General features: G+C 41.0%; 1 protein-coding gene across 2 annotated transcripts in view; it reads left to right on the forward strand.

The window, feature by feature from the left end:
* CDIN1 (CDAN1 interacting nuclease 1) overlaps positions 1-17,747 on the forward strand; it is a 210,209-nt gene that overhangs the window by 177,929 nt on the left and 14,533 nt on the right. The window lies entirely within an intron of this gene.

Consider the following 17,747-nt stretch of genomic DNA (forward strand, 5'->3'; position numbering starts at 1 on the left):
TCCCATCTCTTAGTCTTAGTTTTCCCATCGCTTAGTCTCTTAGCAAACTACTGTCCTTCAGCTATGTGTTTTCAGGTTTTAGCACAGATAGCACAGGGTTGCACCAGGTCTCTGGCCTGTTGGTGGGTGATAGGCCACCCCCTGATATGTGCTTGCCGCACCAGCTCATTTCTCCCTGTGTGCCCCAGAGTCTCATGTAGCCATAGGTACAAACGTTCCCAATCTGCTTGGGTGTCAGAGATCTGGGCTGCTGCATCTGCCAGGTTATTTAGCTGTGCAGCCGGGGTGGTATTCTTTTGGTGGGCTGACACATGTCCTATACTTAGGGGTTGCTGGGTGGCATGGTGGTACTCACTAGGCATTCCCACCTTCCATAGGGATTCCTTAATCAAGGTGGGGTTCTGTGCGGTATCAGCTTTCTGGCATGGACATTCCTCTGCCCACCCTGAGAACAAACAAACAATAACCAGCACATTTTTAAAAGATTTACATTTGGGTAGCTGAATGAAGTTCATTTATAACTTCAGGAACAGTCCTAAAGGCAGAGATCTGATTGCCAGAACTGTCTTTACAGGTTTGCCCACGTCGTGGGCTTGGCAGATGGGGCAAGCCAGACAGTAGTTTGGGCCACTTAGGAGAATTTGGAAGCAAACCAATTTGCTTGAACAGCAGTAATCATCCCCCTGCTTCACTTACATGAATCAGGCTGTGGTGCATGCAAGCAAGATAAGGGAGAAGGACCTTGGGTGCAACCAGGTGGCCGTCCGGGGAGCACCAAAGGTGTTCAGGATGCAAAAGTCATTCATCCAGTCTCCAGATAGTTTCTTCTGAATTTAGGGCCTGATCTTGGAATAGTGCAGTGTCAATGAGGGTTCCAATAGGAGACTGGGAATCTGTAAAAAATGGGAAACAGTTAAGTGGCCCAAGAGAGGAAAGGTCTGCAGCTTTAGCTGCTGTGTCAGCCAAGGCATTTAATAAGGCAGCAATATACAGACCATTTTGTTTTAATGAGCCCATGTATATTTTAACTTACCAACATAGACAATTTGATAATGCTATTAATAAGATAAGCACAAACATAAAATATAAAACCACATTCTTCATTTTAAAAGGAGATTCATGATGTTTAGGTTGTTCTTCAGTAACTACCAGCTTTTCTCTGTTTCTGAAAGACAAAAGAATACTTTTCTACCCCCTTTGGGGTGGAAGGTTACATATTGGAATACTCCATTTACAAATATGCTCAGTTCTTTCTAAACTCTGCAAGCTACTCACTCTGAATTTTCTCCAGACCCTTCAGAGTTAAGGCCTTACTCACTTACTCTTTCCCTCCAATCACATGCTTATTTTCCAAAGTGACATTTTATTGGATATTACCATTTTAAGTATTACGAAAGGGATTTAGATCTTTTATACCTAAACTTACTGTTTTTCCTATATTGGAAGGTGTCCATATCGGAAGGCGTCCGCTCCTTATGGATGCACCAGAAGGACAAACAGACAGACAGACAAACAAACAACATTAAACAAAACTCCATGACATATTCACATACACCACAACATAAATGTTTACATAACTACACTTTGTACCACAAAGAGTTAAGAACTTGAACTAAAGCTTTCAGAGTTGGGCAGTTTCTTCAAGGTCTTATAATCTGGGCTTTTGTCCAAGTAGCTGTTTCTCACAGCCAGATGCAAAACTGCTCCAATATTCCTTTTTCGCTTTTAATTTATAAGCAGTTCTCTGCTTACAGAACTGCAACCATAATTCCTCTGATTTGTCCCCAGTTCTTTCCAACATTTCCTTGTCCCACTTAGGGTCACCTCATCCTTCCCAGGTGAATTTCTTCTCTATGTTGGGGAAATCCATGTTGTTTATCGTGACTGGTTTCATTTTGTCACTGCGGTACAGCCTGTGTCACAATCCTGCCGACTACGCCCATTCTGTTAGCAGGTGGCCGGGTAATGTACGGTGAGGTACCAGCTATGCCCCTGTTATCATCCGAGCTTAAAACTGCGAGATCAGGGAGCTCGTCACTGCAAGCAGTCAAGACAGGCTGACGGATTCCCCTGGGTCCTAAGCAACCCAGTTTTTACTGTTAGAGCAGGGAGCTGCTAGCACTCTCACCTACGGCCAGGCTGTAGTAACCAAACGGTTAAAGTTCTTTTTCTTGTGCCGGCTGTGTTGTAGCGACAAAAGGATAACAGGGTCAGGCTTGGATCTTGACTAATTACAAGTTTATTAAGCTACAGTTATAAGCGTGTGCTTACAAAAGGCTATTGTCTACTTCTTATATGCTAGCAAAGTACAGGTGTTAACAAGTTACGTTACAATCCAATACAAAGATATCTGTTACCATCTAACACAATGATATCTTGATACAACGACGTCTAGTTACAGAGCTCTAATTCTTTAGCTGTGCACAAAAAAAAACGGAGACCTAGCATGGGTATATCTTACTCTCTCTGCGTCTCTCGATACCAGCGTAGCCAAGCCAGATCGGTCACTCAATTCCGCAGAAAGACGAATACGAGGTTGGGCGTCCCCAGTTGTGGACCTCGGGAGGCAATCACCTGACCCAACCAGCAGGTAGTTGGTGGAATGCACTCAAAGTTAGAGTTCTGCTGGACCCATCTTTTATACCCCTTTTTGGGTTACGTATTCTCTTTCTTATCTATGGTGCCAGATTATACTGGTCTGTCTTTGTGACGCCAGTTTGTTACAAGGGCAATTCTTACTTAATTTGCACTTGTAAGACAGGAGATAAGCAATTTGAGAGTACAGGACATTCTTTTTGTGTGGGCAGGGACTTCCTCTTCTGGGATGGCTGTGTGGTCATCAAATTCATCAATGCCAGCTGGGGTGATTTCCTGAGGGGGTCCCTCCCGTTGTTGACAGTTTGGCCTGTTAGCCTTTTATCTGTACTTTCTGCTTCTCAGGGTCACGATGAGCTAGCACATCTGGGCCTCAATGAGGGCGTCAAAGACTGTGCTGTCAGCAGCTGTTTCCGTGCCCTGTGTGCTTCTCAGTTGGGGGGGCAGCGGGCAAGCTGGCTTGTAAGTGGGAGACTTTGTCTGGCTACAGAGGGGGAATGTAAATCCACAAGATCAAAACTGCAGGTGAGGTGGGGACTTAAATATCCCGCGCCTCATTTACGTATCTCCACAAGATGCGGCCTTCAATGTGGGGTCATTTAGAAAGTGAAAATGCCGTGTGGACACCGGCAGTTTGAAAGGAAACCCTGACTTTGAAATTCCCTCATTCCCAAAACAAATTGGGAATAAAGGAATTTGGAAGTCAGGGTTTCCTTTTGAAGTGCCAGCATCTACACGACACTTTTACTTTTTAAGTGACCCCACTTCGAAGGCCACATCTTGCAGGAGTATGTAAATGAGGTGTGGAATATTTAAATTCCCACCTCATCTGAAATTTTGATCCCGCAGATTTACATACCACCTTCGAAAAGGGAGCAGGTGTGTAGACATAGCCTACATCTCTTATGATGTATCACTGGCGCATATTGTTCTCAGTTACAGTGCCAGCATCAAAATTGAGCAGTCATTCACAGTTCATATGATAACTGAAACTGTAATATTAGCTCTGGCAGCAATTTGTGAAGAAGAGTCTGATATTCAGCCTCTTAAAATTATAGAAAATAGCCAAGGTAATTCAGTATGGATGTTCTTTGTTCCCACCCATGTGTCATCACTGGTCAGATCTGTTTAGAAACAGCAAAATCAAAAGAAAGCTGAACCTGTTATCTTACTTTGAAAAATATGTAAAGGCTACTATAGAAAAAGGAAGATTTGACTTCTGGAGGGTAGAGTGCATGAAGAAGCTTGTAGGCCTCAGTTACTCCTTCACATAAACCCATTTACTTTAGTAAATGTCTCTCCCTTTAAAGGCAGAAACACATGGACTTCAAGAATATTGTGGTGTCTTCATCCAGTCACTCAATGGAATGAGTACTAAAATGTGTATTGTTTTGGGATGTTGTGTCTCAAATTACGTGGCTGAAGTGAAAGCTATTCTCACTGCACTACAAGAAATAAACAGAGTGAAAACAGAGACAGTTGTTGCCTTGTTCATTGATTTGAAGGTGGCAATCCTTGGGTATACTGATGTAGTTTATTAGGCAGCATGGAGAATCATAGATCCAGGCAATGAGTGGATTTTTCAGTAGAGTCCATCACATGTTGGTTTGTATATAAGTGAAGTATTTGATCAGCCAGAGCTGGATGTTTGGAAGCTCAAGTAGGAATGACAATGGTCGAGGATAGCATCAACCAATAAGGAAAATTTTCAGTTGAAATAAATGCTTGAAGATAAAAGATCCTCCGATTGATATCAAAATATCTCAGAAAATAACATTAACTATGGCAAAATTGCCAACAGGCCACCATGCAGGAAAGAAAATCAACAGAGATGGGACTAAAGTAAACAAACTCTGCAAGTTGTGTTTGGGAACAGGCTTTAATGCTTTTGAATGTAATATTTTAAAGAAAATGATGCTCTTTGGGTTAGGCACCTTAGATCAAATTCTTACAAAGGACCCTACAAGAGTCACCAAATTCATTCGTGATAGAATCACAGGATAGTGTACAAGCATCTTAGGGAAGGGGCCGATTGGCCCACTTTCTCCTCTTCACCCAGGAAACGCACTTGATTGTTCCCTCCTCCTTCCTCACTTACCTCTGGGCTTGTGTCACCTTCCCCCCGACAAACCTAGTTTAAAGCCCTCCTCACTAGGTTTGCAAGCCTGCCCGCAAAGATGCTCTTTCCTCTTTTAGTGAGGTGGATCCCGTCTCTTCTCAGCAATCCCTGTTCACGAAACAGAATCCCATGGTCAAAGAAACCAAATCCTTCCGTGCTACACCACCTACGCAACCACGCATTTACCTCTGTGATTTGACGATCCCTCTGCGGACCCCTTCCTTCCACAGGGAGGATAGACGAGAAGACCACCTGTGCTCCATGTTCCTTGATCTCTCTCCCGAGGGTTACGTAGTCTGCCGTGATCTCATCAAAGTTGTTCTTGGCTGTATCATTGGTTCCTACATGAAGTAGGAGGAAGGGGAAATAGTCTACCGGTTGAAGAATTTTTGGCAGTGACTCTGTAATATCCTGAATTCTAGCTCCAGGCAAGCAGCAAATTTGCCGGGATTCTAGGTCCGGGTGGAAGATGGATGCCTCCATCCCTCTTAGGAGGGAGTCCCCGACCACCACCACTCATCTTTTTCTCTTAGGGGTGGTGGTCATAGAACTCCCATCCCTAGGACTGCGCATCCCATGCCTTCTAAACTGTGGGGACTCTTTGGCTACGTCTACACGTGCAGCCAACATCGAAATAGGCTATTTCGATGAATAACGTCTACACGTCCTCCAGGGCCGGCAACGTCGATGTTCAACTTCGACGTTGTTCAGCCCAACATCGAAATAGGCGCAGCGAGGGAACGTCTACACGTCAAAGTAGCACACATCGAAATAGGGATGCCAGGCACAGCTGCAGACAGGGTCACAGGGCGGACTCAACAGCCAGCCGCTCCCTTAAAGGGCCCCTCCCAGACACACTTGCACTAAACAACACAAGATACACAGAGCTGACAACTGGTTGCAGACCCTGTGCCTGCAGCATAGATCCCCAGCTGCCGCAGAAGCAGCCAGAAGCCCTGGGTTAAGGGCTGCTGCCCACGGTGACCATAGAGCCCCGCAGGGGCTGGAGAGAGAGCATCTCTCAACCCCCCAGCTGATGGCCGCCATGGAGGACCCAGCAATTTCGACGTTGCGGGACGCGGATCGTCTACACGGTCCCTACTTCGAAGTTGAACGTCGAAGTAGGGCGCTATTCCTATCTCCTCATGAGGTTAGCGACTTCGACGTCTCGCCGCCTAACGTCGAAGTTAACTTCGAAATAGCGCCTGACGCGTGTAGACGCGACGGGCGCTATTTCGAAGTTGGTGCCGCTACTTCGAAGTAGCTTGCACGTGTAGACGCAGCTTTTGAGATCCAATCCTTGGGAGGTATCAGCCCCAGTTATCTCTGCTGTATCACCTGTGGAGAGAGGCTCAAAGCAGTTGCTTAACTCCACTGGAATTGGAGCGACCTTAATGGCCTTATATTGTTAGACACCACCAATCAGCTTAGAGAGAACTGCTCAATTATATGAAATAAAGGGGTCAAATATTGGGAGAGAGATGTAAGGGAGCACTCAAACTGAAGTTGAAGTTGAAGGAGGAAATCTATTTGTTTTATTTGTATGAATAGTATACAAATAAAATTGTGTTTTGTCAGCAGTCTGATCATCATACTTGCATATTGTATCCTGATTTTCATGTGCCTCCCATCTTTGTTTTTATGGACTGTATTATTCAGGGCAGAAGTATCTTATGCTGGATTTGGAAAGCCTCTGTCACATAGTCCCAGTTTCAATCACCCCATGTTTGCTAGTTGTCTTTTGTTTAAATTGTTACTATTTTTAAAATGAATTGAGTGAAGCTAATGGGTCTTCAACATCTTTTTTAGAACAGACCCTATGTATAGTGTGTAAATATGTGTTTAACTGTAGGCACTAGTTTTTGAAAATCTTGGCTATGAAGTTTTCAATGTTAAATCCAGAAATCTGGGAAGTTCTGAATTAATGGTGTACCCTTAACATGTGCAGTGAGGTACTGTACCTAAAGTACAAAGTGGTATGCAGAGATTTTGAATTTCCTTGCAGTTGTGGGCTTGTCAGACCTTGAAGATTACTTTAAAGTGGAGGTTAAGGGGTTGTGGTTTAGTACAGATTAATGCACGTGGCAAGGCTTTTACATTAAGGATATTTCTTCCAATGCATTATGGTGCAAACTGTATTTTAAAACCAGCCAAAGTATTGATGCTTTTATTGAATGGAATAATTTATTGTACACATATTTTAGTCTGTTGACATTTCATCATCAAATAACAGTAAACACAATGTACATTTCCCATTAGACTGTTCTCAAGAGCCAAATATTTATCCTTGTCTTACTCTGCAAGTAGCACTGTAATAATCAGCCTTAAGGAAAGACAGAAAAATGTTGAAGGTTGAGCTTTCTAAGTACAATAGTAAATAGGGTTTCCAGAAAGAATCTATTTTACCTACTATTCCTATTAGTGTTTTACAGAATGATAACTGAATTTTAAAAATCATTGATTGCTTTTATTTTCTTTATATTCATTGTTTGGAATAACCACAGCAGCAATTTTACCTTTGGTGGTACCTGATACATTATATCTTTGATTTGCTAGACACTGGTTTTCTTTGTGTAGGATTATTTAACATGATGGCTAGACTCTATTAGAGAAGTGATGTAAAACAATGTGTAGTTGAAGACATACTCTTCTTTTCTAGAACTCAGGCCATAAATTGTCAAATCTGTCAGCATTCTAGAATTTAGACAAATTAATTGTACACTCTATATGTGGGTAAAAACATATGTGAGAAATGGGGTAACTTCCCTCAGAACTCTGCATTGTGTTGGACTTTGCCCATGTTGCATGCAGATCTTTTAGTGGCTGTTGGATGGAGAAATGATCCCTTAACTGGGTATTAGTTTTTTTATTATTCACTTTCTGAGTTTGGTCATTAATGGAAAGTTCACAGCTTTGCCCAGTATCTTACCAGTCTTGGGGTTCAGCAAAAGTGATCCCAATGAGATTCAAGCAAAAGAAAACTTGAGATTATGCGGCTAGATTGGAGAAAACTGCCAGAGGAATTGGCAATGCTGATTGCTTCCTTAATTGAAAGTTTGTTCACCATTTGATATTGAAATTTATAGTCTGGGAAAACTCAGCCACGTTCGGATTTCTGCATTAGGGGCCAACTGCTTTTTATTGGTTATGCTTGATCAAAGGGGTTTCATCTGAAGTGGCAAAAAATCCTGTATCAAGGTTGGTTGGATTACTTTAATGTTTTGTACGTGCAGCTAGTCCTTAAAAGCATTTGCAGATTTCAGATGAAGTAAAATATGATCACTCCCTTGAAGACATTTTCTCACTTTACACTAATTTTCAGTAATCTCCACTATCTGCAAGTTCATTTTCTAGTATATCTTAAAGTGTTGGTTTGAATTTATAAAGCCTTAAATGAGGTGGTGCACCTGGTACCTCTGCCCTCTGACCATCTCAGACACAAAACCAAGTGGTATGTGAAGCATTCAAATTAAATCTCCTATAATCTCAACAGACTGGGTGTTCTCAGTGGTAGATCTTTGGTGGTGGACTTTGCGTCAGTCAGTTCAAAAGATCATGAATCTGTTGGCTTTCTGGTCATACACAGTACCAATTTTTCTCATACAATTTTTCCAAAATCGGAGGAAGAGATGAACGTTTGGAAGGGGAAAGCAGATTAGAGAGAGAATAGCTATTTTTAACTTAATCCTAGATGTTGTAGGATGTCTGATTTAAAAAAAAAAAAAAGGGGGGGGCATCATTATAGCTATTTATAGATCTGAATAAATAATGAACTCTGTCCATAAATTCCAGTACTGTATGATTCTGGTTCAAGCTGTTCAGTAGAGCTGGAAATTCCTTTTAATGATCTTAGCTTTTTTCTTATCTTCTAGAATCTTTAGTACTATTCTGGTGTTTCATTTTCTAAACATACATCATGCAGAGACATTTGTCATTCTTGTAACTGAAGACAGATGTTTCTATGTGGATTTGATTTTATCATGGTGTTGATTACTCTTGTTTTAAAAAGTGTAATACATTGTGAATTTAACTTAATGTTTCTAGAAATAGCCAAGATAGCAAAATAAGCATGATTTGTTGTTGATGTTGTTGTTGTTATTATTATTATTATTATTAATAATAATAATAATAATAAATTTGCACTTATATCAGAGTAGAACTTTTAATGGTATCTTCATATATTACAGTTTAATTGTGAATGTTGCACAAATATCAAGATAGTGATTAACAACAACAACACAAAACCTATAGCACATCAAAGCAGCACCCTGTTCCAGTCCTTGATGAAATAATGTATTTTAATTCCTGAGTTTTAGATACTACAAATAACAAAGGTTATATCGCTAATCATGGCTACCAGAGCTCATTGATATAATCAACTCACAGGCAGTGTTTCCTTGCTGTAATTATATTTGATGACAAGATAGGCATTTATTTGTTTTTATTTAATATGTATTTACACAATAATATTACACTCAAATATAAAATCTGATTTAAAGTGAAAGTACAGCCTTATAATTCCTGTAGTACAGGAACATGATATTGTCCATATACTCATTTATCCGCAAGCATCTCTGGACAAAGTTTACAGATTGCACAGCTTTTGTCCATCTGTTTTAATATAGTCATGGCAGAGTCTCTTGTGCACTTGAAATAGATCTAACCAGCTCCTTTTAGAAGCAGTGATGACACATTAATACCTGTATTACCTCACAAAATATCTGACATGTCTGACAGTCATTTCACTTCATTTGTCATCAAAAAAGCATCCCCAAATCCATCAAGTCACGATGGCATAAGTATTAAAAAATTCACTGCATTCAGTAGCACAAAGCTCTTTCAAGTCAGATTTCCATAAATTTGCACAGAACAAAATACTAGCAGCATTAATCAAATAAGCACATTAAAAGAGAAACATCACTTACGCAAATAGAAACTGCTCCATCTGGTTTATTATATCTCATGTGTATTCTTATTTGAAGCTGTTTCTTTTAATTAAAGAATGATTCAAGGTGCCTACAAGCAACAAATATTATAAAGGAATTTTTAATTCCTATTTTTGCTATCTCAGCTGGAATTATAGCTCCCTTATCTCTTGAATTTGCCTTTTTTATGTTGTTGCCATAGTGAAATCTGGTAGTTCAGGCAATGCTGCACTCTTTTTTTCCATTTGAACTTAACTAAAATAATGCCTAATCTATTAGGAATGCCATAAAAATATATTTAAAATGTTCAGGTGAATTTTGCCACTTTTTAGAGGGAATGAGGTTGACAGGCCTGTAAAATGGATGTTCTGTTTATCCACAGAAGAAGTGCAACATGTGGGCTGTGGCTACAATACCCCTCCCTTTCGGAAGGGGCATGTAAACTACTGTCATTTGGAAATGCAAATGAGGTGCTGATATGAATATTCAGTGCATCATTTGCATAATAGCAGCCTCCCAGGCCATCAAAAGTGCCGAGGTCATACTAAAAATAGCCATGTAGCTGGGGATTCTTCAAAAGGGTGTCCTGATTTTGAAAGCACCTTTCTTCCCAATTTTTTTTGGGGGGAAGTCATTAAGAAAGAGAGAGATAATAAGACAGAAAATATATTACCTCTATATAAAGTCATTGTAGGCTCACATCTTGAATACTTCATGTAGATCTGGTCATCCCATCTCAAAAAAATAGATTAGGTTTGGAAAAGATACAGAGAAGAGCAACATAAATTATTAGAGGTAGGGAATGGCCTCCAAATGAGGAGAGGAAAAAAAAGTCTAGGACTTTGAATCTTAGGGGGAAAAATGACAAAAGGTTAGGGAATATGTTACTCCTTCACTAAAATAACACAAGATCACTCAGCTAATTTATAGGCAACAAGTTTACAACAAACAAAAGAAATTATTTCTTCACGGTCCACCTGTGAAATTCTTTGTCGGGGATGGTGGAAAGGCCCAAATTATAAGAGGGTTCAGATAAGAACAAAATAAGTTCAAAGAAGGTAGGTCCATCAATCGCTACTAGCCAGAATGGGCAAGGATGATGTCTCTAGCCTCTCTTTGCCAGAAGCTGGAAATAGGCAACAGGAGATAGATCACTTGATTGCCTCCTGTGAAGCACTTGTCATTGAAGTCTGTTGGAAGATAGATATTGAACTAGATGGATCATTGACCCAGTACAGGCATTTTGATGTTCTTATATAGAACCCGTATGTATCTGCCCCCTGCTGTAACCCACTAAACGCCACTCACCTCCCAGAGCTGAGATATGGTGTATAAGAGTTCAGTGTCTCTCTCTGCAGAGTCTGTAACAAAGTAAGAATGTATGTTAAAATTTTAAGCCTAACCAGTGTCCCTTAAGTGGCTTGCCACAAGATGTCAGAATATGTTAGTATAAGAGCTGAGTGAGTATAATACTTATTTTATATAGGAATTATATTAGACACAGTGCTGCTGTCAGCTAATTTCCAAAAAACTAGTTTTCAAGTGTCATAGTTGCCGCTGGAAAGAGGTGGTTGGAGAGAGGAGGGCATCTGCTACCAGAATCTGAAATGGCACCTGGCACCCCTCTCATAGGTTCTAAGAATTACAACAGACCTCACCAGTTTCCCACCCGCTAGCTTGTAAGCTACAGTAAACATTTTATGCATGAGAACAGATTGGAAAGGATCAGCAGAACAAGACCATAGAAATTAACTTTTTTTTCTTCAAAAAGAATAAATAATACCATCCTAAAAAAACTATCAAGCAAGGGTTTTCCTCTAATATGACTCTTTGCTGCTAAATGGAAAGGGAATATGGGAAATTGTTAAAATGAAAGCTTTACTAAATACTTTAAGTTTTGATGATGTAATTGCGTTTCTTCTCTTTTTGTGTGTTTAACAGAACATTAAAAATATAATGGTGGCTGTTATCGTGGGAGGTATCTATTCACCAAAACCTCAAGACACAAGTAACTTTAATGTTGTAATAATAAACAAGAGTTATATTAGCTTCTTAATCACCATTGGGTTTGAGATATTCCATTATTAACACAATCACTCTTCAGGAACCTTACAGTAACATGGTATGGGTATATAGATAACATATCCTTCTGAGTTTTGAAATAATGCCTGGTAGCTCAAAATTTGAGTAATCTATTCATAATAATTTGCACATCACCACTAGTAGGATTTTGCATTTTAATATAAGGGCTTCTCAATCTCAGAATCAATAATCTTCACAACATCCCACTGATTTAGATAACTCATTTTATATATGAGTAAACTGAGGCCTAAATAAATTGACTTACATAAGATCCTGAAGCAATTACATGAGAGTGCTAAAACACACACCAGGACTTCGAATCCAGCTACCACGGTTGTTCTAATTACTCCAGGACAGATGTTCTGAGTAATGTGATTTTACCACATTGAAAACTGTTGGTTCCATTCTAGTCTCAGACCTGGACTGTGTTATATCACTGCCAATCTTGAGAAATCTATTTCATTTAAATTTTTCCCCTGGGGTGGGGTGGGGTGTCTAAGCTAGCCACATAAATCAATATTTCCTGCATATCTCCAGTTTGAAAGGAACCCTTATTTTGACACTGTGCTAGCAAATTAGTCCAGTATGGTGTAAGCCAATAAATAAATAAAATAAAATAATTTGTGTGTGTGTTTTTTTAACTGGTAACTTTACTTCAATGAAAAGGATGAATAATCTGTAAAATAACCTACATAGTGTTATACATTTGTCAGAAGACGAGATATGTTGTATATAACATCAAAAAGAAAGCAAAAGATTGATCTGGTGAAAATGGTTACAGTAAGTTAGAGTGTGCATACTCCTTATGCATCTATTGAAATTATGACCATAACTATAAACTGTCCTGTTGGTCTCCTAAGTACTTTGGAATTTTTTAACCAAAGTCCACAAAAATGTTTTAATTTATGTTTTGAGGCCCCAGAGTGTTTTCAGTAATAAGATGTATCAGCAGCAATAACTCGTATGTGACTCAGATGTGTGCTTCTTTTCAGAATGAAAAATAGGAAATGGTACGGTTTTGGACCTTTAAGTTCAGGGGGAAACCCAAGAATCAGAGGTTCAGATTGTACTGCGTAGGGCTGTGTTTCTGAACGTGGGAGTCACAGGACTGATTTAGAGTAGTCACAAGTGCAGGGTTAGCATTAGTGGATAATAAGCAGGGCCGTTGCCTGAGGTCCCATGGTGCAGTGGGCCTCATGAAACTAAGCTTCAGCCCTAGTCACGGGTCTCTGGGCAGTTGTCCTTCTTGCCACCCCAATGCCAGCCTTGAAGTGCGAAGTGGGTCACTAGTACAACAAGACTGAAAATCACTGGTGTAGGGTTTTAAATATCAAACAGGGCACATACTAGAGTCTCCTAGGCACTGGAGATGACACATTCAGCAAGAAATGGAAGAATGGTAAACAAAGCAGAAATCTGCCAACAGATTCCAAAGGAAGCAAAGATATCCAAAATGGAAGGAGGCTTTTGCTTCTCTTTTGAATAAGTGTGCAGTGCCAAAATAATAGGCAGCTCAGTTGGAGAACAGGTGAGGCAAATAGGTGAGAATGATAAATTGGTTTTCCTTTCTTGCATGAATTTAGGTCACTTGTGTGGCACATGCATATGCACAATTCTGTGCGTAAATGTAAAATAATTCTCCCTGTCAATTATATGCCATGGTATGTTTGGCAGTTAACAGCTAAGCAACTCTGTGTGAAGTTTGTTCAGCATGATTTGTTGTCCAGTCTTAGACAAATTGTCTGATTTGGGAAGTTGAAAGCATACATGAGCTGTGTTCCATTTGTTAGTTCATCTGTTCTATTGTTTGTTTTATTGTATTTATGTATAAGGATTCTAATTTTTTATCTATATATATTTAATATAAAATATCTTAGAATAGCTTCTTCAGTGTTGATTCCAGTAACTACATTCAGCAAGCTAGGTATGAGTTTTATAATGCATTTGTCTTATGAAATGTACAATCCTAATTTTCTGATCAACTTTTCAGATGAGCAGCATAATTTCACAACATTTTTTTAACAAACCCTGGGGTGAGTGATTCAAAATAACCTGCTAAATACAATTTTGGCACATCTTATTATTCTTGCAAGGACATGAGCCAGATCAATAGCTGCATACAAAGAAAGACTTTCTGCAAACATAAGCCTCTCTGAGATTATTCAGATATCATCTTGCACTGGTTTTAGGACAGCCTGTTAGTTCAAGCCCTAAAAATAAACAACTGTTAATCACCTAATGGCAACATGAGTTGACCAGCACTTCTGGCTGCCTGGACCTCAGTCTAACATAATTCAGTAGCTTGTCTCATATTTTCTGTCACTCAGAACAAATGTCAGTTTGCAGGTGGACATGCCTTTAAAAGGAGTGTGGTGTAATTGTAACCAAATGTGTCAAATAGCTTCTCTCAATGCAGATATATAGCTTAAAACTTCTAGAAATCAAGCCAATAGTGAGCTCTGTCAACAGTCTTTGCAAAGCAACTATGACATAAAGATTTCTCCTTGAAACTACAGAATACTCAAGAACCTCAAAAAGCATTGTTCTTCAAGCGGTTGCTCATATTAGTTCTAGTAGGTGTTTGCGTGCACTATGTGCACAGTTGTTTGGAGATTTTCCCTAGCTACTACTGAGTAGTAGCTGTGGAACCCCCTGGAGTGGCATCAGTATGGTATTCTATATACATCTGCCACCCCAGCCCACCCTCCATTCTTTTTTACCACCAATGATAGTTGTTGCAACTGTGGTTCTCTTGTGCAGCAAGTGACCCAATATCCCTACTATTCTTTCCATGTACTGCCATTTGGAGTCCTGGTACCATGTTCATTAGTGCCACCAGTCAGACTCACAGCACTGGTTACACTCGCAGCCTAGGTTTCAAAGACTGATCCCTTGAAGCTACTCCCCCCAGGGTATCACAGGATAGTCAGTTGTGATCCTGCTCCAAATTTGGTTTACAATCTTTGAGCTCATTGCACCGTCCATGTTCCCAGCAGCACTACCTGTGAAATGCTGTTCAAGTGAACACCACTATGTCTCTAGGCACTGCTCAATCCTGCATGCTATACCCAACCACAGAAGGAGCCCTCAAGATACCAAATTTCATCATGGCACTGATCCTTGTCACAGCTCTGCACACCATCCAATACAGGTTACTCTTGCAGTATCAGCCCTCACTACACACCTCATCCTGGCACTGATCGCAGTCCTCACATTGTTCCCGGTCATGGCATTCACACTCATGCCATTGCTCACAGGATAGCCATTCATCTTCCCACCAGTATTGCTTTCTGGTGCCATCTAGGTCAGCTGCTCCATGGCTTTCCCACTCCCAGTCACTACTCCCTTACTCAGAAGAGGTCGCTTGGACAAGTGGGACTCGGAGGTGCCCAGATCCACAAGGGAGGTCATGATGCCACAATATCTCCCCCTCCTGCCATAGCACTTCTGGATGCTGTAGCCCTTCCACCAGAGAGCCTTTCTGACACACCCACCATCAGAGCCTCACATCCCAAAAGCAACAGTCAGCTGTCCTCCTCCCAAACCCACACTGTCCACCTGATTGACACTCACTGCTCAGGAAGCAGGGGAAGCTCTCACTCCCCTGGAGCAATGAGGGGACCTGCAAGATCCTGAAACTCCTGCTGGCCTCTGTTTTCCTCTCCTGATGAGGTGGTGGCAGGCATATTGGCATCAGGGCCACTGTCCATGGACTATAGGTCTTTACAAGAGCACCTTTGTAGGCTCATGCTTAGCGTGAATTTATAGGTTGAGGATGTCACGGAGAAGAAGACCCCATGGTCAGCATCCTGCCTCCAGAAAGTCCATCGAGGGTGCCCCTTCCCTGTGGCTATGTGTCAAACTCTGGCCTCCATTCCCAATACGGCTGAAAGGGTGGAGCACAAGTACTTTGCTGCTGTAAAGGGGTTAAAATGATTTTTTGGGCCCTCACAACCTTGTTCCTGATGGTGGAGGCCGTGGACATGAAGGAGAAGCAAGGACACCAGGCACCAGCTTTTAAGTCAAACAACACCAAATGTCTCAACTTATTTGGCAATGTAGTATACTTCCTTGGGGTCTACTGGCCAGTATTGCAAACCAGCAAGTGATCCTGAGCAGAATCAGCTATAACTCTTGGGACTCCCTTTCAAAGTCTCACCTCTGGAGTTTTGTATAATCCACTCCAACCATCTGCAGGCTTTCTGTCTTCCAAGAGAGCAAAACAGGTGCATCTTCATCTCACAAGTAGTCGATCCACTCAGATATTATCTGCGCAATCTTTCACCCCCCTTCCCCCCCCCACTGACGCCGCCTTTTCAACCCTTAGTGACCTGTTCATTCTGTACATACCATGGAAACTCACCTTCCTGGTAACCCTCAGATCGGCTCCTTGTGTGTCTGAGGTGCAGGCCTTGCAGTTGAAACAACGGTACACTGTCTTCCACAAGGACTAAGTTCAGCTCTGGCTGTCCCTGCCCTTCCTCCCAAAGGTGATGCCTCACTTTCATACCATCCAAGACATTTCCTTCCTAAGCCTCACAACTGCTCATGGGAGCAGCAGCTGCAGTCTGTAGATGTCAGAAGGGCACTCAACTTCTACATTGACTGTACTAAGCCATTCAGAAGGTCAACGTAACTGTGTCGTGGTGATGGAGTGCATTAAAGTGCTTTTGGCCTCATCCCAATACTTCTCTTCCTATATCACTGCATGCATCTGAGCAAGCTATGACCTAACCAAGGTTCCTCTGTTGAACATGACCATGCACCCCACACAAACCCAACCCCGTTCTGCTGCATTCCTTGCTCATGACCACATCTACGAGATTTGTAGAACAGCTACTTAGTCTTTGATACACACCTTTAAAAAGTTCTAAACCATTGTACGGCCATCCAGGAAGCACACAACCTTTGACAGATCAGGTATTGTGTTCAACAACTTGCTAACTCGAGCCCTACCTCTAAGTTAGGGATTGGTAATCACCTAACTGGAATTGATATGAGCAACCACTCAAAGAGGAAAAGACAGTTACTCACCTTCTGGTAACTGTTGTTCTTTGAGATGTGTTGCTCATATCTATTACATATCCACCCTCCTTCCCCTTTTGTCAGAGTAGTAGCATGAAGAAAATAAGGGGGGATGGGATTGGCAGGAATTATGGCACCATGCCAGGAGGCTCCACAGCTAACCCGATGGGTAGTAGGTAGAGAAAAACTTCTGATAACCAGCATGCATGCACATATACACCTAACTGGAATAGATATGAACAACATATCTCAAAGAACAGTTACAAGACAGTAGCTAACTGTTTTATTGTGTAGGCTTTAATCAGAAAGTAGAAAATTGGGAGGATTTTCTTCTTCCCTGAATATGTTTAATTAGACATTGGCTTCTTCAAAAAAAAAATAGAATCATATAACTCAGTGGGTAACCATTAGTCTCCTCCTCAAAGGACAATAACTAAATAACATTTGCAGAGCCTAGCTTGGAGTGGTGAGATGGATGGCGACCATGAGAGAGGTCAGATAACTGGTAATTAAAGGATGGGTGGCAGGAAGGAAAAGTACAGCTGCTTTGAAAGTGATTGACTTAACAGGAGAGAATAAATAATTATCATCCTCCAAAATGAATATGACTGGTGATGGCCAGTGGAATGGCCAGAATCAAGCAGTTAGGCACCAGCATAAATAAGAACCACTAACTTTACTGGCCCAGTTCCCTTCATATATTTTCTTTTAAACCTCACTTAATTACCCAGAAATATCTCTATATCAACTTACATTCTCATTATCTGAGCCCCAGTACTGCAAAATGTTTAACACAGGCATGTGGAGGTGGGCATTAACATAGACCTTTTTACGGGATCACGGCCCAAGTGTCTTAGGTCTCATATCCATAACATATGGCATATAAAATTGACATCAGTGGGACTGCTGCACAAGCACTTAATGAGAAAAAAAAAACGTGGTGATGAGTGTCTCAAAGATTTTTCAAAAAGAACAAAATTGTATTTTTGAGTCAAATTTAG

This window comes from Carettochelys insculpta, chromosome 6 (assembly GCF_033958435.1).
Source record: "Carettochelys insculpta isolate YL-2023 chromosome 6, ASM3395843v1, whole genome shotgun sequence".
In the NCBI taxonomy this organism is placed as follows: Eukaryota; Metazoa; Chordata; order Testudines; family Carettochelyidae; genus Carettochelys; species Carettochelys insculpta.